Source organism: Aedes albopictus, chromosome 2 (genome assembly GCF_035046485.1).
Source record: "Aedes albopictus strain Foshan chromosome 2, AalbF5, whole genome shotgun sequence".
Classification (NCBI taxonomy): Eukaryota; Metazoa; Arthropoda; class Insecta; order Diptera; family Culicidae; genus Aedes; species Aedes albopictus.
The window spans coordinates 492,448,035-492,471,476 of NC_085137.1; the positions used below are offsets into that span (position 1 = coordinate 492,448,035).

Consider the following 23,442-nt stretch of genomic DNA (forward strand, 5'->3'; position numbering starts at 1 on the left):
GTATCCTTCTAAATTTTCCTCAAAAATATTTCTAGGGACTCTTGCAGTATTGCTAGGATTTCTTTATGAATTTCTGCAAAGGGATTCCTTCAAAAGTTCTTCCATGGATTTTTTTAGATAAAAATACTACGAAAATTTATCCAAACGCTTCTTCAGGAATTCCTGGAGAAATTCCTCCATGATTTCCTTGAGAAACTCCTTCAGGAAATCCTCAAGATTTTTTTTTTCAAGAACTCCATGAGAATTTCTTTCAGGAATTCCTGCAGAAATGCCTACAAAGGTTTTTTTTTATCCTGCTATTACATCAGAAATATCTCCCGGGATTTCTTCGAAGATCCATATACAGGGTGTTAGTTTCCTGAGTGCAAACTTTTTAAAGGGTGATAGAAGACCATAAATGGTGAAAAAAATGTTCTACGCATATGGTCAAATCTCAACCGTTACGTAGTTATTGATCTTCCCATGTTTTTGACTCTTATTGCCTTAACTAGCTATAACTTGAAAATGGCCAAACTTATCGCAGTTTTTTAACCCTTTTTCGGAAGATTATTGAATTTTCTATCAAACAGCATCTTTGAATCGATTGGTTTAGTTAAATAACTAAATTAACTAGAGCAAAATAGCTAAAAATAGCGTATTTTTATTGGTTTTTGACAATTATCTTTGAAACATGCGTAATAAATTAAAACTCTTTCTTTGGCAAAAATGTGGCCCCTGTTCCACTCTACAATTCGTTCTTTGACGCCAAACTTCTAACTCTTAACGTTTTCTCGTAATTTTGATTTAAATGTGCGGCACAGTGCGCAAAAAAGTACTTACCATGACGATTGCAAATTTTTGATCTGAAATGCGACGTTTAAATCGAAATTGTAAGAAAACGATAAGAGATAGAAGTTTGATGTCAAAGAACAAATTGAAGAGTAGAACAGGGGCCACAACTTTGCCGAAGAAAGAATTTTAAATTATTACGCATTTTTCAAAGATAATTGACAAAAACAAATTAAAACACACAACTTTTAGGCTATTTGCTCTAGAAAACTTAGTTATTTAACTAAACCAATGAAGTGTAGAACTAGCATAAGTTAAAATACACATAAATAAAAACAAAAAAAAAACTAAACAAATCGGTTCAAAGATGCCATTTGATAGAAAATTCAATAATCTTTCGAACAAGGGTAAAAAAACTGCAATAAGTTTGACCATTTTAAAGTTATAGCCAGTTAAAGCAATAAGAGTCAAAAACATGGAGAGTTCAATAACTACGTAACGGCTGAGATTTGACCATATGCGTAGAGCAATTTTTTCACCACTCATGGTCCTCTATCACCCTTTAAAAAGTTTGCACTCAGGAACCTAACACCCTGTATTTTCTCAGCAGTTCTTCCAAAAATTTCATAAGAAATCCATTAAGGATTTCCTGAAAGAAACTCCAGAACATACCTGTGAATATCGCTGGAAGAAAATTTGGAAAATTTACTGGAAGGATTCTTGGACAAACATTCTTGAAACAATTTCTGTAGAAATATCTAGTGGAATAATCCATGGCAAAATACCTAGAGAAATTCCCTGAGATATTTCTAAAGGAATTCCTGACCGAATTTTATGAGAAACTGCTGGAGGAGTTCTGGAAATAATTCCAAGTGAAAATCCTGGTGGAATTTTTTAGAAATTTCCAAAAAAATTTTGCAGTGGTTCCCGAAGAAATCTCTGAAGAGGTTTTTAATGGAATAAGGAGTTTCTGATGGAAACCCTGGTAAATTTTTTTAAGCAATCCCTGAATGACAAAAATCTCCATATGAATACCTGGAGGAATTGTCGAACTTTCTCCAGGTAACGAAAACATACTTGAGAAGTACCAAGGAATAAGCTCTGGAAAAACTCCTGAAAGATAACCGTTGAAATGTCTCAAAAAACTCCTGAAAAAAAAAAGCCTGAATATATCATTAAATAAATTTACGAAGCAGTTCTTGGGAGAATAGCTGGAGATATTGTTAGAGGAAAACCTGGAGGAACTTCTAGAAGAATTTCTTGATCATTTTTATAGAAATTTCTGGAGAAAACCCAAGCGATAATTTGTGCAGGAATTTTAAAGAAATTACTGAGGAAATCTCTGGAAATTCATGACGATATCCCAGGAGAATATATGAAAAAATGCCTACAATAATCTATGAAGGAATTCCAGCAAATATTTCTGAAAAAAATCCTGCAAATATCTAAAGGCATCCATAGAGGACACATATCTATATTACCCTTTTACAGGTACATATGTACCAATTTGATGGTACGTCAAAACATACTAGGAAAAAAATGAAAATTAAAAGACATATAATGTTTAATAATTGGCAAATTAATGGGTGAAATAGTAAAAAAAAATCGCGTTCTTGTGGGATTCGAGCCCACGACTCCGTATTTGCTAGACCGGCGATTTAATCAACTAAGCCACAGCACAGGAATAAACACAGTGGCAACACATACGGTTCGGTGCCTAGGTATGCGGACTGTGAGATTAAGTGGCTTAGTTGGTTAAAGTGCCTGTCTAGCAAATACGGAGTCGTGGGTTCGAATCCCACCAGTATGCGATTTTTCCACAATTTCATCTATTAATTTGCCAATCAATCCACATTCTGTGTCTTCCACATTTTCAAGTGTTTTCCCATTACATCCATAGGGGAATTCTTTCAAGACTCTCAGAAGGATTCTGCGAATGAATTTTTGCAGGAATGTCTGCAAGAATCTCTGCTAGAATTCCGAGATGTGAACCTACTAGAATCTGAAAAGAAATTTCTACCGCAACGACATTTCTCAAGGAATCTCTGCAGAAACAGCTGGAGGAATTCCTTGGGAAACCTCTAGAACAGCGATTCAATTATTTTTCAATTTCACCAACTAGAGTTCTGCAATTATCACGAGGAACAGTAGCGATGATATCATTCATGCATATACCTTCTACAAGTTTTTTTTTCATACATTTTGACATGGAGTTTTCAACAGGTACCACTAATATTTAATTTTGTAATTTTGTATCTCTCTTTACAGATCATGCAAAGGCCAATCTAGGGCTTCCTACCAACGGATTTCAATTAAGTGTGAGTATCTCAAAACCTATTCATTTAAAATTAGTTATTTGTTGTAGAGAAAAGTGTTTAAATTAACACAAAAACCAGTCATTAGAATCGGTCGATTTCAGTGAATGTTAGTAAAGCTACTGAAGAGCCCACATCCGTAGGGCTTATAGATAGTTTGGCCAATTCTTAACCCTTCTAAGATGCTGAGATTTTTGCACCACGATGGCGTAGTTTATGTTCAGCGTGCCTGTCTTGGTCATATTGACCCCAACATCCTACTAGGGTTAAAATCGCTGATCGACAGTACTTTTTTCGAAACTTGAAAAGCTGACCTTGAAATATTGTAAGGTTCAAATAATACAAATTTAATCGAAACCCATAGAATCCCATACTTTACACCCAAATAGACATGTCCTTATTCAACAAAAGCATCGAACATGACAAACATTTCCAAGCCAATTACATTTGAATAACCAAAGCTTCTGACTATAAACCCGCTCGAAGCCACCCATATATCATCGGATCATCCCACACACAATCTTCGCCACTTTCATCGTCACCGATCTTCCCGGGGGCACACTTTGTCGCTTCCCAAATCCGTCTCTATCGCTCATTTGCTCACCACCCACCACTAGAGTGGCCAGGCCAGGCCACGGGGCACAAATCGTTTTACGACCTTCTTAAACATCACGGCCGCTCAGCACGATCGACCGCATCAACAATGGAAGAGACATTCAAGACAAGATTTACAGTCTGTCGACAAGAGAACATTCTTCCACCTGGGTCCGTCGTCGTCCCCCATTCATTCATTCAGCTGTTCTTCTGCTGTCCACACTACTTTCTTGCCATCTTCGCGCGAGAAAGGTGGACGAGCTCTTTTATGTCGTCGTGGAGCAAAAATGCTATCAAAATATGATAATGCACCGGTCATTTCAATTTGGTTCTGATTTGAAATTCATAACAGTTTGGTGAGGAGGGTAACATTTTACCCGCATAAAAAATGTGGTTGAAATACAGTTAAAATACAGATGTGTTGTAAAGATATCATTGAATTTCATTGATTTCATTGAAAAAGAAAACAATGGAATCGCAGTACAATCAGGGGTTGCATGCCATATAATATTTTGACATGTATGTCAACAACGTGTTATTCAGCATAATAGAAATTTAGTATATTATAAACCATATTACATATCGTTATTGTATGGTTAAGGTTATAAATCAGTGACCATTTCGAAAAATATACACACTATTCATTTGAATCATTGTTATTTTTTATCGTATTTGCAACAGATAAAAATGAATAAAAATCATACAGCTTATTGTAGTTAACCGTATATCAAATTAATGAAATTTCTGAAGGTAAATGTTGTTATAATTGTTATGGTGTTAAAATTGATCTTGATTTATTGGTAACAGTGATTTCAATCTGTTTTTCTTATTCCAAATCTTCACTACCATATATTTTCTATTTCTGAATAATAACCATACATTATATCGTCCTATCATTTTGCAGTGTAGCATTTGCATAATTCTTTTTTGTCGGGTGGCCAACGAAAGCACGCGCAGCCTCGTTCGAGTGGCAAATTTGCCCATTTATGCCGTTACGATAAAAATTGAATAAACAATATTTTTTTGCACAGTCACTGAGCTGCTCTGCTGGAGCTGATCTGCTTTTCTTTCGATGTTTGTCCGTCGACAACCTCGACAGAAGGCAACATCAGACTGTGTTGAGTGCTGATTTCCAGTGTGGATAAGCAGACGTGCACTGTTTGACCGATGAGGCCAGTTGGATGTTTCGTCGATCAGAGAGAGTTTGGAGTAGAGTTCTACACGCTCAAAGTTTTTCACACAAAAAGTTTGAAGTTGATGATTTTATGGCAAATCGTTACAAATCTGTATAATATACAACAGGATTGAACATCGTCATATTAAAATGCATTTATTCGTCTCAACACAAATAAATTACTGTAAATGTTATAATAATGAAACATCACAGCGTTGTCATTTCTTAGCTTCTATGACTACTAGCCTGGTACACGGTTTATATGCGAAAATACAAAAAATGGAAAAACTCTAGCTCCTGTATACTTTTTGAGTTTCATTTTGGTCCCATATCAACTGTGCAAAATTTCAGATCGATCGAGAAAACTATATTTTAGCGCCCGCCATTCTTAGTTTTTCATACGATTTACTATGGGGAAATTTTACTTCTGCAAAGAAAAATCGCTTGGAGTCACTCCTAGATCCCTAAAAATATGTCGATGAATGATTTCTGTAAAAAAAAACACCAGGAATCAGACCATCGAAGACTGCAAACCGATGCGACGTTCGTGGAAAAAGTTATTAAGCCTCAGCCGATTGGTAAAATGACGAAATTTTATTATTTATTGTTATTCCTTACATGTTAAACAGCGTTGGCATACCATTCGGTTTTCAGTCAATAACTTTTTCCACATGTCTCATATCATATCGCTTTGCGGTCTACGGAGGGTTGGTTCCTCGTAAAATATCCAACAGAAATCATTCATCGATTTATTTTTTGAGGTTAAGGGGCAGTCTGTAGCGATTTTTCTTTGGAAAAGTGATTATCCCCATAGTAAATTGAATGAAAACTTAAAATAGCTGGCGCTAAAATATAGTTTCTTCAATCGAGCTGAAATTTTGCACAGTTGATATGGGGCCAAAATAGAACTCAAAAAGTGTACAGGAGTAAAATGTCTTTTTGTGTCCCACGCTAATGGCTACCCGAACAAAATGGTATTATACAAAAACTATACATGGTATCATTTCCAAATTGTTCATATTGTGACATACTCGCTCTAGCGTGCGCAGCTTTTTCTTTTTTCTCACTCACTCTCGTAAACAAACACGCCAAAGAAACAGATAATAGAGGGGGCACTTTGCCCCCTCTTTTATCTCGCTCTTTCGTGCGTTCAACAAAAAGAACGAGCGTGCTTAGGCAAGTGTGTACTCGATTGTAAAACTACGATACAGATGATATAAATTATCATATTCTGAGTTTCAACGATAGACCGTATAGGCTGTTAAGTATCGTTACCATTCAATAATGCCTTCTATCAAGAAAAAAAATAGAAGGATTCACACTGTTATCATTATATCATCTACATTATGATACAGTGAATAATAAAAACAAAATGGAAATGTATCACCAATCACCCATTTTTGTATGAAATATCATACCCGTGTGTTATCGACGAAGAGAGTATCTCGCAGAAATGAGAGCAAAAAAGAGAGGGATAGTTTTTTGTCAGTGGTGCCAAATGATTGAATCGATTCCCTCCCGGTAATTATTTCACGCCTCGCACCGTGAATTTGTCTGGTCAAGACCGAGATATTCACGGTCTGGCGGAAGTCACGAAGCTAGAACCTATCATTACCTGATTGTAGAATGCATGCAATTTTCCCTTATACTGCAATACAAAGTTAATCGAGACCACTGGACCGGCGCAGAACGGAAGTCAAGAACATTTCTCCACCCCTTTCAAATTTCAGTTTTTTTTTTCGGGTTCTTGCAACCAACTGCAACAGAACACGTAATTTCCGTGTTTTTGTTTTTTGACTGCTTCAAACAGTTGAATGCGGAACCATCAGGCGCATCGGATCGAAATCACCCTCCTTCGCATCGCAGCACCTGAAGTGGTCAGTACCGAACCGAGAAGTCAGTAAGCAAAGCAGAGTCACTCATACAAAAAAAAACGGAGGTAACCTGTCGTACCGAGAGGCAATTATGGAACGTTTATAATTGAACGCATCATAGAGCTAGGGGACGACGAACGACTGTTGTCCGAAGCGGGGTGGGACAGGAAAACTGGATTCGAATAAAAGGGAATGATGAAAAATAAAATCCAAACAAGGGGAGCGCGAGCTGCGAGCGGGAATTTAAAAGGTGTTCAAACGGAGCGAACTGAAGCAACATGTGCTGCACGAGCACGAGGGAGGAGTTGGTGCTGTTGACTGGTCTGGTCATAGCAAGGATTGATGGTGGAATTTTGAGAGATTGAATCGAATCTCTCCGGTTCACTCGCTTAATGGTGAGGTGAGAATGAAATTATGAGCAGTGTTGCCGAATGGGCTGGATGAATATCAGAGAGTGATGTCAATAACATCAAATCTGGTTGCACTGCCGATAAGGGTTGTATTTCCGACAAAATATTGTACACTGACGCCCGATTCATTATTTTTTTTTTGTTAGCTGGTATGAGTGATCCATTCTCCATAGCTTAGTACTGTATTACATCGTTCAATGAAACAATAATTCTCGAGTTAAGTATCATGAGGACATATCTACAATGATCGATTTCTCTTTGTCGATTTTCTCTTCCGTTAATAACTTTTCCTCAAGGAGGAGTCCTTCCGTATAAAAAAATGCAGTAGAAAAACCGAACGTTGTATTGTAACAGTACTATTCAGAACCATATTTTCACAATAGACATCACTTTAAAAATAAAAATACAAAATCAATAAGATGTAATGTAGACATCATACAGTGAATTGTAAATAGGATTTTTACACTATATTTTACGGGTTGTTAGGTATCGTGACAATACAAAAAAATTTCCCCGTATATATTGTTTTGCAAAACCATACATTTTATTGTAAATGAATTGTTCTAAATACTGGTACGTGGGTTTTAATATAACGTACATTGTGTGGTACATGGATGGTTTCAAACAATAAAATTTACCGTATATATATTGTTTAAATTGTAATTTTACTACTGGCTATACATTTAATCAAATGGTTTTGGAATGATTCTCTTTTGTTATGTTGTATTGTTTTACATTACATAAACGATATAATGTTATATTATCTTGTCATTTTCCTCCTGTTAATAGCATCCTAGGCTTTCTAGCCTTATTAGAATGCGCTTCAGAGCATCTTGGACAACCGTTCATATATAGGATCGCCCACGCCTTAGTCTGAGTAGTCTCTGATTGCATTAACAGTTGAAGCTTATGCTCCCATGCCCCACCAGTCTTAAAACCGGGTTTTGAAAACTAACCATTATTTGTGGCAACACTTTAAGCGGCATGATGGAATGCCGAGTGCGCTAAGTTTTATTAGACCACTAATGTAGTTGCATGAAGTGCGTGACGAGGTACATAAGTATCATCACAGAGAACAGACGTCCAAGCTCATGCAGTGTGGTTGTGTAAAGCATTGCAACGGTTGTTTTGAAATAACTAGGAATGTGGCCATTACGCGGCGCTGTCACATTTCGAATGGGGTTACAAATTTGCCGTTGTTTTACCTTTTGGCGCTAGTGTTGCCAGGTGTGCACCCCAATATAGTTCCACCGAGAGAATGTGTTGGAGCTACTTGGAAAACAATATCTGTATTGTTGTTCAACTAATTTCTAATTGAAAGTGGTGAACCTACTTATCAATGGGATGTTCAAATTTTGTTGTTGAGTTAGTGAAATGATCATAAACATCTTGTTATTTGAGCAAATACAGCTCAGTTTCTGAGTGGGAAAATTTAAAGGTGCGCTAGTGAAATATTTCTTTAGTAAGCGCCATCATGATGTCGGAACGCGTTTTTAGGTGGGAATATCACCGTCGATGTCGCTACTGAGCTTGTTTTTTTCTTTACACAAGATTTTCGAGCAATTTTGTTCGAGCATGTTCGTCTGTTCTCTGTGGTATCATCACCTTAAGGTGATTATAGATCGAAGCCACACCCTGAATTTTCAAAAGTGCATATCTGAAGAACCAAATGTCGTACCACGCTGAAAAATTGATCGATTGGCAAGCCGCTGGTGGTGGCCAATCGATCAACTTTTTAGTGCAATGCATTATTTGGTTCTTCAGATTTGTGCTCTTGAAAATCTAAAGTGTGACTTCGTCATATCTTCACCCTTACCGTTATTGCAATATTGAGGCTCCTAAAGTTTGAACTACATAACACATCATGAGAAAACTGTAAAGTTCGATTCATATATAAGTTAGGTTAAAAAGCGAACCCTCAGACGAACCTATATTAGAAATCGTTTCAATATCCATTCCAGTCCATATGTTAAAGATGGTTCTAAAGCAAAGATAAATTTCGTCACTCGCATTTGATTCGGTTGTGGTCGAAGGCAAGTTCACATGAGAGAAGGGGAGGAAATTCCCCTAAATGCAAATACAGAAAGAATAATGTTGAACTCATCCACTAATTAACGGTAATCTGACCTGCGTCTTTGCGGGTTGACTTGCATTCGTATTCCTCACATCGCACTCCACATACCTAGCCACAGTTTACCACTTATTGATGTTTCAACTTATTCATTTTTTTCTCTTTCCTTTCCTTTGCATAAAAAAAGTCACGAACATCGACAAAACAAAGAACGGAAAAAATCTAAAACAGAATAAATAAATTATAATGCACGGGAAAATAATGTTTCGGAAAAGTGAGAGGTTCAAACGTAAGAAAAACAGTATAATATATTGTTACATAAAGATCGGATGTTAAAGTATAGTAGCTACAATGTGCAAAGCCTTAAGCGAACCATTTCATTACAATACACTTTATTGTAGCTGACATATTGTATGGTGCAGGAATGGTTTCCACCAAACACCTTATGGTTAGTTTTTAATCGGGCTCTCACCACTAATGTGGTCCTTAGTTGTAGACGATCTTCTAAGAAGCTTGATGGCAAAAGGTTTCGAAGTTGTGGGCTTTGCAGACGATATAGTCATATAATAGTGAGAGAAAAGTGTGACGAAACTGTTTCGGCAAGAATGCAAAGGGCTCTACGCTATACACATTTATGGTGATTTCAAGAGGGCGTTAACATCAACCCGTCAAAAGTAGTAATTGTCTCGTTCACTAGGAGAAGGAAGATCACCCTATAAGCTTTTCGGCTTGGAGAGATACAAATTCATGCTAGTGATCGAGTCAAATACTTAAGTTTGATTCTGGATGCCAAACTGAGCTGGAATGCTCAAATTAAGTCCGTAATCGGTAAGGCTACAAGTGCATATTGGTTATGCTCCAAAACTATTGGCAGAAATGAGGGCTTGAAAAAAAAAAATGATAATGTGGATTTATACTGCCATATTCCACCCAAAAGTGACGAAGTTTGTCTGGTGGCCAAAAACAAAAGAGGCTACCAAGCAATCAAAGCTTGCGAAAATTCAACGTATTGCGTGCATTGCAATTACAGGAGCGATGCGCAGTACTCCATCAAAAACTTGAGATGCGACTCTCAATCTCCTACCGTTGCACGAGTACATGCAATTAGAAACAGAAAAGGAATTGCTGAGACTTAAACGAGTTAAAAAGTTTTGGCCAGGTGATCTTGTAGGTCTAAGATTAAAGACTGGATGAAACATGTACAAAGCTTGCGCATCTCTCTAGGATCTCCTAAATCCATCAAGAATTTCTGCAGAAGTCCCTTCATCGATTCCTCCTGCAGTTACTTTTCAAGATACCTTTTAGAATTTCTTCGTGATTTTTACCTGTATTAGAGATCACATAACTTACCCAAGTAAATCCAGAGTATGTGACTTTTCCCCCTCCCCTTTAAACTCGGGTAATTATCTACTAAATGTTTCTTTACTTCCAGAAGAATTTCAGAAGGAACTCCTGTTTGAATCTTGATAGGAAATCATAGAGAAATTTCAAAAGAAATCCCGTGAAGAATTGTAACCTTCCCACTATTACTGATTTTGCAACGCGGGAACATGCATGTGGTTCCATATGTCTAGCGTGCAAAATAAAAGTATAGATTCCCTTTTTTACCATATGTGAATCACTACAACTAATACAACAGAACAACAGAACACATCTTCAGTAACCAGGGGCATTTGTTGTTCAGATCATCCCATGTTGAATCGTACCTAAGCTAGAGCACTCAGAGAGCAGAGCTGGCAAGGCAGGGCAGATCACGTTGTTCGTATATGTGGCTCAACAGCATTATATCACAGCAGTAAAACTTGCCATAAAACGGTATCAGTAATCCACCGTTGAGGAGATACTCTCCCTTCTAATACCGATCTTCTTCAAAATACTACCTGTACTCTCCTTATCGCCACCCCGCTGAGTAATAGGGAAACACTCACCGATAATTTCGTAAATTGGTTACCGATGATGAGCTCAATCTTCAGTTGCTAGTTAACCATCAAGCAGGCAGTGCACCAGTATCAGTGATTTTTCTATTAGCCTCACTAGCTAAAATACGAGAGATTGAAGATAGTACCAAGTGTTAGAGTGTTTGGCGGAAAAAAGTGTAGGATGAAAGGCCTGGCATTTGGTAAAATTCCCTAATTTAGTCTAGAAGTGCCTGTGATGATAGTTATTTATTCAACAGCCACGCGCCTGTGTTTCAATGCATGACGATGCATGTGAAGATGGAGTAGTGTAGTTGGGTAAACGAGATCGGTAAGCGTAATTATTGAAATACTAATATTCCCAAATTGTGTGATGGAAAGCTTAAGTGCCGCCTTTGTGCTCTCTCTGTTCTGTGTAGGCCAATCTTTCCCATCCAAAGTCACTTGGGTGATACTCGGCGTTCTGGTGATGATATATTCCACCATGGTCGCTGCATTGGCCAGTGTTGGAGATCCGGCATGGCGCCGGCGAGCATTGCTCTTTTTGCTCCGGACCACAATCAGCTGCCGCCGTGGGATAGACACACCACACGACACTGACAGCACCCACTAGGATAAGTACTAAACCCTTAGGCATTAAAAACACATTAGAGTAAGTACCAATTTTAATAAATACACTCACTCTTGCATGTAAAATCTATACTTTTGCTTTGATACTGAATGACTCGATTCTTTGTCGTTGGTTCGAACCAAATTTGTGGATAGAATTGGTATGTGGGTCAAGGGGACCAATATCACTACTCCTATCTTTCTTAATTTTGTCTCCGTCTCATGCGACCTTCTTTAGGGGAGGTGACAGAGTTCCTGGAACAATTCTGGATGGAACTTATAAGGCAATCTCGAATAAACTTCTGGAAGAATCTCAGAATCTCAGAATTGTAAAGTAGAATCCCCGAAGGAATCCCTAAAATAACTTTTGGGAAATCCCGGAAGATATCCATACAGAACTCCTGGTGAAATCTTAGAAAGTGAATCCTGGAGGAATGCCAGAAGGAACTATGGGAGGAACCTGTAAAGCGATTCCTCGCGGAATTCTAAGAGATCCTGGATAAATCCTGGAAGGAGTGAATGGAGGGATGCTGGAAAAGTTCCTGGATGACTCCCGGGAAAAAAAATCCTGAATAAATCCTAGAAGGAAGTTCTCGAGGAATACCAGAAGAATCCAGAAAAGAATTCCTGAAGGAGTTCGAGAAGAACTTCTGGAGGAATCCCAGAAGCAACCCCTGGAGGGGTTTTGAAAGAATAACGGATGGGGTTTCCTGCAGAGATCTCGGAATTAATATCTGAGTGAAAACCTGGAAACCAAGAAGAAACTCCTGGAGGAATCCCGAAAGGAACCCTTTGGGAAACTCAGAAAGAAGTTGTGATGGAATCTCAAAAGAAATTCCGGTTAAAATCTCTGAAGAGATGTTCGAAGTACCTGCTGGTGGAAGATAGAAGAAGAAAGCCTTGAAATAACTTCCGAAGAAAACCATAGATAAACTTAAAAAAACCTTTGAAAAAACTCCCGAAGAAATCTCAGAAGAAACTTTTGGTGGAATCTAAGAAGAAACTCCGGAAGGAATTTTTGAAGAAATCTCTGAAGGAACCCCTTAAGGAATACAAGAAGGAGGAATCCCAAAGGAAATGCTGCCCAGTAGGAAGTGATGGAGGATTTAAAAAGGGAGGAATTCACAAAAATGGGAATCCCAAAAGGAACTCCTAGAGAAATTTCAGAATGAACTTTTGAAAGAATTTAAGAAGAAACTCCTGCAGGGTCCCTCAAATGTCATGGTGAATTTTATTCAAATGAAACCAATTTCATATTCTCATCAGATTTATTAGTGATCAAACTAATATCTTCGAAAGAGCTTCTAGGCTGATATGATATTTAACTATATTGGGAGCAACAACTTCCTGTTATTTGGCATCAAGCAGAACGATGGGTGGTTTATTTATTCATTATGGTTTTGATGTCGGCGATCTGAACCGGGCAGTCGGCATTTTTTTTTTCATATATTCGTTAACCATACAAGTTAAAATTGAAAACAGAACTAAGTTTCCTTTTTTTGCTTTTTGACATGAACATTTTGTTGAGGTGGGGGGTGGGGGGTTGTTTAACAAGCTACGTCATATATAGGGGGGAATTTGTGACGAAATGCTACGAGGGGCGTATTAAAAATCGCGTAATAAAAGCTACGTCCTTTATGAACGCCCTCTAAATTCCAAAACTGCTTTCCAAAACTTATTTAGTAGTTTGTTCAGATTTTTTAAAGAATGTTTCTCCCCAAAATGTTTCCTGGAAATTATTTGGTGAATCCTCCAGAAGTTTCTTCGGTAGTTTTACAAAAGCTCTTTCCGGAATTCATTCAGGAGTTCCTTCAAAAGATACCTAAGAAAATCCCTGAGTAGTTAATTTGGCAATGCCTTGATCACTCCGCCTGGCAATTCTTTCAGGAGTTCTGGATTTGGTTCAGGAGTTAAGTTGCAAACTCCTCCAGAAGTTTATTGAGAAATTTCTATTGGAACTGATCCGATTAACACTTCAGCAATTTTAAGTAAAGTTTCTCTGAAAATTGCTTCTAGATTAGCACCAGGGTTTCCTTAAAAAAAAAACTGTGTGAATTTTTTTTCTGAAATTTCTACCAGGAGCTCATACAGTATTCTCTAGGAGTTCATTCTGCAATTCTCACAGCAGTTTCACTGATAAGTCCTCCAGAAATGCCATTGATAGTTCTATCATGATTATAATCGGAGTGCCTTAAGAAACTTTTCGATAATTTTCCATCGGCATTTCATTTTGGAGTTCCTCTGTAAGCTTTTTAAAGAAAATCTGAAGAGTTCTTCCGGAAATTTCTCCAACAGTTAACTCGAAAGTTTCCCGGGGAAAAGTCTGGAAATGCCTCCAGCATTTTTTTGCATTTCCAGGAATTTTAGCTCGAGCTTCTTTAGAAACTAGGTAGTCCAGGAATTATAGTGAAAATTTCATAGGAAATTTCAACAGTATTTTTTCTTAGCTTTTTTTCATTTCCACCATATTTTTTTCAACATTCCTTCAGAATGTAGAGTAATACAAGACGAACTTCTCTTGAAGTTCTTATGAGAAATTCGAGAATAATTTCTGGAATTCATTACGGGAATTGCTCTAGTTTATTTATTATAATTTTTCTCTATACACCCGATTCTTTTTTTTTGCACGGGTCTGATTTTTGCTATAACTCAGTCATTTTTTAACCGATTTTCATGAAATTTTGTACACTGACAGTACTAACCGTGCCTACATGTGTACAAAATTTCATGAAATGTGGTTAAAAATTGACTGAGTTATAGCGAAAACCAGACCCGTACAAAAAAAAAGAATCGGGTGTATATATAAAAATGAGTTGGGAGTCCCTTTGAAACTCAAGAACGGCTGAACCGATCAGGATGACTCTTGCATGATTTGATTCGTATTTGTGGCGGCTGTGTTTATAAGTAAAAAAAGTTACGAAAATGAACTGAAAAAATAAGAAAATTTAGAAAGTACTGATTTGTTATGACCGGGGAAGAAAATCAACATGATCGAAATGAAACCAATCTAGAGTGCCATGTCCTTGACCATTGTCAAACTGCCACAACTTGGCAAGACAAAGTTTGCCGGGACAGCTAGTTTATCATATTAAAGTATAGCAATAGGTCACCCACGGTTTAACTTGTCTTCCAAAGGAAGTACTCACATCTTGTGAGTTTGTTGGGAGTAGGATTCGTCGTCCCCGGCGTAAAGGCATGCGGTTCAGCCTTTACACCAGATCCGTTCCTATTGCTTCAAGAGTTCATGTAAAATCGTCTTATGTAATTCTTCATGTTCATCTTCGGCAACTTTTACATTTTATTACAGAAGTTTAATCGAGAGTTCCTCCAGAAATGAGTTCTGAAACTTTTCCATGAAGAAAAATGAATATTCCTTTTGAAGTTTATTAGAAATTTTTTCCACCATCTTCTTCTTATTATTATTTTTTGGGACTCTACGTCCCAACTTGGCCTGCCTCGTTTGAACTGAGTGTTCTTGGAGCACAAGTAGTTATATGCCATTGCATGAATTTGCATATTATGAGGCAAGAACAATTAAACACTATGCCCAGGGAGTCGAGAATTTTTTTCGATCGGAACGGGAACCTGCCGTCTTCGAATTGACGATCCATAGCCTTAACCACTAGGCTAACTGAAGACCCACCAATTTTGACTAAAACTCTTCCAGATTTTAATACTTAGATTCCTCAAGAAACTTCATCATGGATCACTCTAGGGAAAACTTTTGGAATTCTTTCTGAAATTGCTTCTGTGATTCTGTGTGGGGGTTCCCCCAGGAATTCATTCTAACATTTTTCAAAAAAAAATGTTTCAAGCTTTTTTTCTAGGTTTTCTATAGGAATTTTTACCCTTTCCGAACGAACACATGGAGAGATTTCCAAATGAACTTTTGGAACTATTCCCGAAATTTCCTTTAGAACTTCTAAAAAAGCTCCTCCTCCATAGATAGCATATTCTCATTTTTTGATTCGACAGGGCTGAATTACTTTACATTGCACTGCTTTAGTGGTGCAAAATTTCATTTTTTTATGCAGGACATTGTATTTTATGTGGTGCAGTTTGATAATACTTATTTGATTATAGCATTTGTCTATTTTCTATGGTGCAATTTCAATTTTTTGGTACAATATAATTTTTTTATGGTGCAATATTCAATTTTCTATGGGTACAATTTTAATTTTTTATTGTGCATTAGTATTTTGTTATGGAGCATTTCAGTATTATTTATTGGTGCAAAATTTCACTTTTAATGAGAAAATTTTATGTTTTACCGGTACATTTTTTATAAAGTATGGAACGTTTTCAATTATTTATGGGTAACATTGCACGTTTTCATGGTACATATGTTCATTCTTTATGGAGCGCTTTTGGATTTTCTATGGAGCGTTTCTATTTATTTAAGGGTGCAATAAATAGGCTGCCGTAAAATGCCTGGGGAAACTCCAGGAGAAAATTTCGTAAGCACTCCAAGAAGAATTTCCACTGATGGAGAATTTTAAAAGGAATTCCTAGTGGGAATTTAGAAAGTAGTTCTTGAAGAATCCGTAGAAATACTGGATTATTATCTATTTAACGTGAGAACTGCCGTAGGAAACCCTGAAGAGTTTTACAAATGATTTCCAGAAGGGTTTTCCGGAAACACTTTCGAAAAAACTATCTGAGGAAGTTCGGAATAAGTTTCTAAATTCTGTAAGACTTCCTAGAAGGGTTTCCAAAAAAACTCCATGAGAATTTTGATCGGAATTTTCTTGGGAATTCGTGAATAAATTGCTAGAGGATTGTTTTGTTCCGTAAGGAAAACTGATATTTCTCCTCATATAGATCAGTTATCAAAATGACTTGCGGAAAAAGGAGGAATTTTACTTGAGCGCTCTTCTTGGGAACAGGAAACCTAGCTTTAGCACTGTGCAGTGCCATTCAGAAAACTATTGGTCGTCAGAATTTACGAAATACATTTTTTCAATAAGCTCAGTAGAAAGCTATGTACCATTATCATAAATCCAACCCCCCCCCCCCCTATCGTCACACTTCGTCACAACATCACAAACAACCACCCCACCCCCCCACCTTCCCAAAAGCTACGCCATTTATAGACGCCCCCTTACCTAATAACTAAACGAAAATTTCGATGGATAAAACTCGAATAGTTTGAATGCATGGCGTTAATTCTATTACCTACAACCTTGCCAGTGATACACGAATATTTCAGAGTGAGAAAGTGAACCGATCGGTGAACGAACGATTCCAAGTTCTTCAACAACTCACGAGACTTGATTTTATCACCGATCAAACAGCACCTCTCTCCATTCACAAACCGCTGACTGGCGGTTGGTGCTACCGGTCCCAGACCGTCGTCGTCGTCGTCCTCACAGTCACCTGGTCCGCACCCAATAGTCGTCCACCTGAAGCGGAGACTGATTCTCTTTCAGTCTTTTGTACCGTCGTGTCGTCGGTTCCATGCCACTCTCGCCGATTGTTTCAAACTGTTGACTTTTCTTTCAGTATTTTCGGTACCGCGAACGTGAACGGTTGCGTTTCTCTTTATCTCACAGAGTGTCGGCCGGCAGGAAGGAAACCCGCGCGCGTTTTGTTCAGGTGCATCCCAGTCAGTGAGCTCGACGACCAAACAGTGCACGAACCTCGCTCGTCGAAGTCGCTCGTGTGATCGTCGTCGTCGTTGGTTTGTTGGTTGATTGCGCGCCTCTTCGCGGTTCTTCGGTGTGCGCAGAGTGCATGCTCGGGATCCATTCCGTAGGTTCCATCGTTGCACGGCGCGCGCGGTGTCGTTTTTGTGTATGAATTCAAAAAATTCCAATCGAAAACTCGTTTTGCGTTTTCTTTTCTTTCCATGCGGATAAGTGTACGCTTATATTTTGCTTTTTTTTCGTAATAGTTGTGACTGGGGAGTTTGTATGAAAAGGGAAGGGAAATTATCTCCCTTGGCCGGACTGCGAAGACCGAGTGTTGTTGGTGTTTGGGATGATTATGATTAATAGTTGCAGCTCCGTCTTGGCAGAAATGGGTGGATTTGCGGCGAAACAATCCATGTGCGGGGTTCATGACAGACGCAAATGTGCGTGTGCGACAATTGTGAAGAGCATTGTGAATGAGGAAGAGAAGAAAAGCGACGTCACGCAGAGTTTTTAAACCGTCGTTAAAACAGTTTCAGTCGGGGTTGGTTTATTGACGTGCAAGACGACAGTCGAAGACTGTCTTCTTGACAAGAGTGCGCAATTATTTGCGGCGAATAATTACAACCGCAGAATGGGAAGAAAAGAAAACATCCTCTTGGAGGAAAATTATGCGGAAACTAGTGTCTTCCTCCCTCTCTCCCCCATGTGCGTGGTGCATCGAAGAAACAGAAGAACAGTGTTTGAGTGCACGCCACATCCAGCAGCGAGATCTGGGACCACGTAGTTTTTGCGCCTTCCAGCCTGGAGGACGACGTGCAGAACACAAGATGGACTGTTTAATACTGGGTGAATGCGCATCGTCGCCTCGTTGCCGTCGTCGTCGTCGTCGTAGTCATCATCTCCGATCTTCAAGAAGCCATCTCCAGAGAATACAAATGCACATACCCTCGAGGAGTTTCTGCTGCTGCTACTCGAGGAGTGTGGAGTTCCAGACTCGCCGATGCTATTTATCCCCATTGAGATAAACTGCCCGCGCCTTCGTGTGTGAACACACATGGATGGTGCGATGAATGTCTGCTGATGGTGCTTTGATTTTCAACGCCTGGTTCACGACCCATTGATGGGATGGAAGGTTCGATCATTTAAAAATATGATAATTTTTAAACGCAAATGTATTTCAACATGAAAGTTTTAAAGAAAACAGTGTTCTGATACCAAAATAAATAAATTAGAGTATGATAAATAAGGAACCCAAAAGATTTCATAATACAAATTTAGTTTCCTTTCATATAGAACGATCTTCATTTACACGGTCGAAAGTTTCCATATACAAACCGTCCTTCCAAGCATATCTGTTCCGTATTGTTGTTATACGTGCTTATCCATTGAAATTTTAGTAAAATAATCTTTTCAAATCAATATTCAAAACATACACAATGTTATTGTGGCATATTCAGCTGTAAAACAAGAATGGAAAACTATCTAATTAACTTCAAGTAGTTCCGTGGCTGCGAAAAACTTGGAACAACAAACATGCTTCGAGGTAGCATAAAATGTTAACAATAAACGTATTAAAATATAGTGAAAATCATTTTTTTTACTGAATTATAGCTAGATTTTACATCAAGACGAATAGAATAGCTGGGTGTCTAAGTCTCAGTACTTATCTCAAATCTCTCTAGACACCGTTGCAATTAGCCAGTGGTATGTGTAAATTTTTAACAATTGTGTCGAAAACAGTACGCTAAATCACACAAGAAGATCGATAAATTATATGTAGATTCATTATTACTTTAGCGAAAATGACCTCTACTGATGTCTTTGTAATCTTACTGTTTTTGCCAGGCTTTGAAAAATGAATAAATGTCTACTGGAAATATAAGGTCCCAATAGAATTCTAACAAATCAAATTAAACCTTCCTAGTTCCTTATACATCAGAATTGATTTGCCTATGCTAAACCATGTAAAACAGGATCATTGGTCGGTCATTTGTGACGCCAATGCACTATAGGGTGTCCCAGAAAGTATGGGCACAACTTTGCAGCTCTGCCATTTGGGAATGGATGCATGAACAAACTTTATTATCACACATATCCTGCCTTAATGTATTAACATCAAATACCAATTATTAAAATTTGAATTTGACACTTCGTTTGAATGCGGTAGAACATTCCCTTAAAGACCTTTTAAAGCTTCTGCACAATTTGCACAACATGCAGAAAATTACATTTTAATTTCACTATAAGTAAAATTAATGCTCCAGCTTAATAAAGTGTAGATTGAATTATTTTCATTCTCATTAAAACATGTTTAAAAACTTTAATGTCTGTGGGCATGTCTTATCCAGAAATAGAAATGGCGAATTTTCCAGTTTTCTCAAAATTCTGAAATACTCGTACGCACAGGCAAAATATATTTTTATAAAAAAATTCAATCAACCATCTGAGGAAAAAACATATATTCGAGTATATCATGTGAAAAAAATTCGAAATTTTTTTTTCGAATTTGGTTATTTGGCAAAACCGTAAAATAGTAGTTTGTGCAGAAGTTTTGAAAGATGTTTTTTCATTTTAAACATTCTGCATACAAAAACCCTTTTTAATGTATAAACTCTTTACAGCTATCAATCAAAATACCTTGAATAAAAATACAAAAATATTGTTGTTTGTTATGAAAATGATTGTATTTTCAGTGTACAAAGTTGTGCCCATACTTTCTGGGACACTCTATAGAATGGTTGATTGTGAAGTTCAAAAATTTATCCAAATTTGATCACCAGCTCTGAGTACTCATTGAGGGCGTATTGCAATGCATTTCTTTCATGAAATTGTAGAACAATGCAAACAATCCAAATATAGATTAATCTTTTAAAAATAAATAATATTTCGAATCGTTAGTGTTCGCTACGCAAAAATGTCTTCATCCTTTATGCTCCACACTATTTTTTCTTCGCTATCTTTTCCTCACCGCTTTGTGCATTCAAGATTTTTTGAAAGACATTTTCTTTGGTGCCATTTTTCCAAAAAAAAAAGATATATTAAAAACTCTGATAAAAATGTCTAGAATTAAAAAAAATATCCTTGGTACAGCTCTTAAAAGGAATTTCAGGAAGATTTTCCGGTTTTATTTCTCGGAGAATTTCCAAAGAAGCATTGCAAGAATATCCGAATAAATTTTCGACGAAATTTTCGAAAGAATCCTTGGAGAACTCCTGAATGAATTTCAAGAGGAATTACCAAAAGACTTCCTAGGGAAATTCCCGAAAAACTATCAGAAAGAGTATATTCCTGGAAAGATTCACTTGGATAGAGTTTTGGACAAGGGTACACACTAACTTTTGTTTACCGAACTCAGTAATATTTTTAACGAGATTATAACAGCTAAGCGCTCGGTGATCAGTTCGGTAATTGAAACAATTAATGAGCACTCAGTAATCCCGGCACTTCAACGAACTTTCAAAAATAACCGAAGTAATTACCAGTAAATAGCCGTTCGATAAATCCAAACGCATTTGTCAGGTTTATAACTGAGGCTCCGTTGCCCTCTTGGGTCTCCAGTTAACTTAGTGGTTGGGGCTTTGGATCGCCAATCCGGAGGCGGCGGGTTCGATTCCCGTTCCGGTCGACTTCCTGGGCATAGTGTATCATTGTGTTTGCCTCACAATATACAAACTCATGCAATGGCAGGCTAAGAAAGCCCTTCAATTAATAACTGTGGAATTGCTCAAAGAACATTAACTTGAAGAGAGGCAGGCCAAGTTCGAATGCGAACGTCGAGCGATAAAAAAGAAGAAGACGACAAACGGGGACGGTTGAGGAGATACCCGCCATAGCTCTGTTACTACCTTGGTTACTACTAATATGGTAATCCAAGATTCTACTTCAGATTATGAAACAAAAGCTTATTATTGTGTATTCTCACTTGTAGTACATATGCTGATTGTTTTTCAGCTTCTTCTGTGCGATAGAAATAGAAATAACCATCTTCAAAATCGCAAGGTAAATTGTTAGAATGAGATGGAAGATTAATCGTATAATTGGCTTTTTAAGCGATGTTGAGATGATTGCATATTCTGAATCTGTACGCCAAACTGAGCCGAAATACAAATTTTCATGAATTTTGGAGCCCGGGAACCTATTTAAAAATCAATTTGAAGTTTGTATGGGAGCGATTTGTCGATTCACCCCTCGTCGGATTTTGTACTGGGCGGAGCTGTCAAGCAGTTGCCCAGCTGTCAAAAGGTGATTTGAATAAATCTTTTTGAAATTGATTTTAGGTATCAAAACAAAGTTCTAAAAATCTGAAAAAAATCATAGAGGCTTAGAAAAAAGTGCTCTTTTGTTTAAAAATATAAAATCATTGAATTTTTCTAAATTTAAAAACCCAATTCAGCTTGGTTGGGATGGATTACGGACCAACTCTGAGTTCGATAGCTTTAAAAAAATGACGATAACAACAAAACTGAAGAAAATACAGAATTTCCCTTATATATATCAGATATAATGTTTTTTATGATTTCTTCATTATTTGAAAAGTTATTAAAAAATTTACTAAAAAAAGTTAACTCTAAGAAGCTTTAGCCTTCAGAGATCTCAGGGATCTGTAGAAAGTATGATACATATAGAGGTTCGACTGGGAAGTTGACTTATTTCTCGGGGATTTTGGCTTTCAGTCAAAGAAAAGCGTTGATTTTCTTATCTCATCGCCAACGTTTCGATCCAGATGTTGGGATCATCTTCAGGGCTCGAAATTAATCAATTTTGTCTAATTAGCCCTGAAGAAGATCCCAACATCTGGATCGAAACGTTGGCCAAGAAAATCAACGCTTTTCTTTGACTGAAAGCCGAAATCCCCGAGAAATAAGTATGATATATATTTTCTACCCGTGGAGCGAATAACTTGTAATGTTTTTGAAGATCGTGACGAAATGGATGGGGTAACTTCCTGGTGTAACAAAGAGGCGCTTGCTAAACTGATTCAATCGATTCCATATTGATTCTATATTGATTGAAGACAATTGATAGAAAATTGACGGAGATATCATCATTTTAATTTACCGGCATTCACCGGTCCCTAAATTTCGAGAATAGACATATAAAAAGGTATTCGGGCACCCTGCTGGTCACACCAGGGTCAAGACATAGTTAAACATTGATCAGTGATCAATAAGATTAGGGAGACCAAGTCCGCAAGTTTCTATCACGGAATACTGAAAATAGCTTTTTGGTCGACCATTCCTTCACTGATTGTTTTCCTGGTACAATACGGCTAATATCAAACTGCTCTATAAAGACGTACAAATTAAAGTGGAGATATCAAGATAGATCCTTTTGGTTTTAAGTTTCTTTGATATCAGATAAAATTTGAAGTTCCATTTATGCGAACGTTTTGAAAATCTCGTTTATGCATTACTCAATCGTAATAGGCTAGTTTACGCCACGTGCTAATATGTCATTAAGGTCTACTTTTCCTCATTTCATTATGAAACAGAAAAGTGTTGCATAATGTAGCACATTATACAACACTTGTCGGTTGTGTAATATGTCTATTCAGTAAGGAACCATAAACACGTATGTAAGTAGACTTTAGCAAGCAAAGTCTACGTAGTTTAGAGTCACTAACGGGAACGACAGCAGTAGTCCACTTGCTTCCTTAATGTCGTAGTGTAACCTTCGAACCGCTAGCAGATACGCTTTGATTGTTTCAAGAAAAGCGAGGTGTCAACAGACTGGGGAACGACGCACTAGCCCATATTGCAGTACCTACCTCTATCAGTATCGTTCGCTCACGAATGTGAAAATTCAAACCACTCAGTGTAAAACACAGATTGTGTATGTTGAATTTTGACCAATTCATTTGTCATTTCGCTGCATAATGCAACCGTCTAATCAATCTTTTGTGTGACAGTGATTGTTGTAGTACCACTTGATCAAAAATTCTACGATGATATGTTTGGACGTCCACATGTGCTTCCTCTTGAAAGGCACTTCCCATTGGGGAATTCCCAACAAACATTATTGCCGTACAACAGCTGAATAGACCGCTCTTAAGCTTAATATTGAAAATTTTGGCTGATT

The 23,442-nt window shown here is 37.5% G+C and overlaps 1 protein-coding gene across 4 annotated transcripts in view; it reads left to right on the forward strand.

The window, feature by feature from the left end:
* The first annotated feature begins 17,162 nt into the window (after positions 1-17,162).
* LOC109423258 (protein prickle-like) overlaps positions 17,163-23,442 on the forward strand; it is a 196,946-nt gene continuing 190,666 nt past the window's right edge. For 2 of the 4 annotated variants that reach the window (XM_062854234.1, XM_062854233.1), the window contains exon 1: positions 17,163-17,482. The gene's annotated coding sequence lies outside the window, so the exon portion shown is untranslated. Of the gene's footprint in view, positions 17,592-23,442 lie in introns of all 4 variants that reach the window. The other 2 variants (XM_062854231.1, XM_062854232.1) reach the window with 2 other exon arrangements.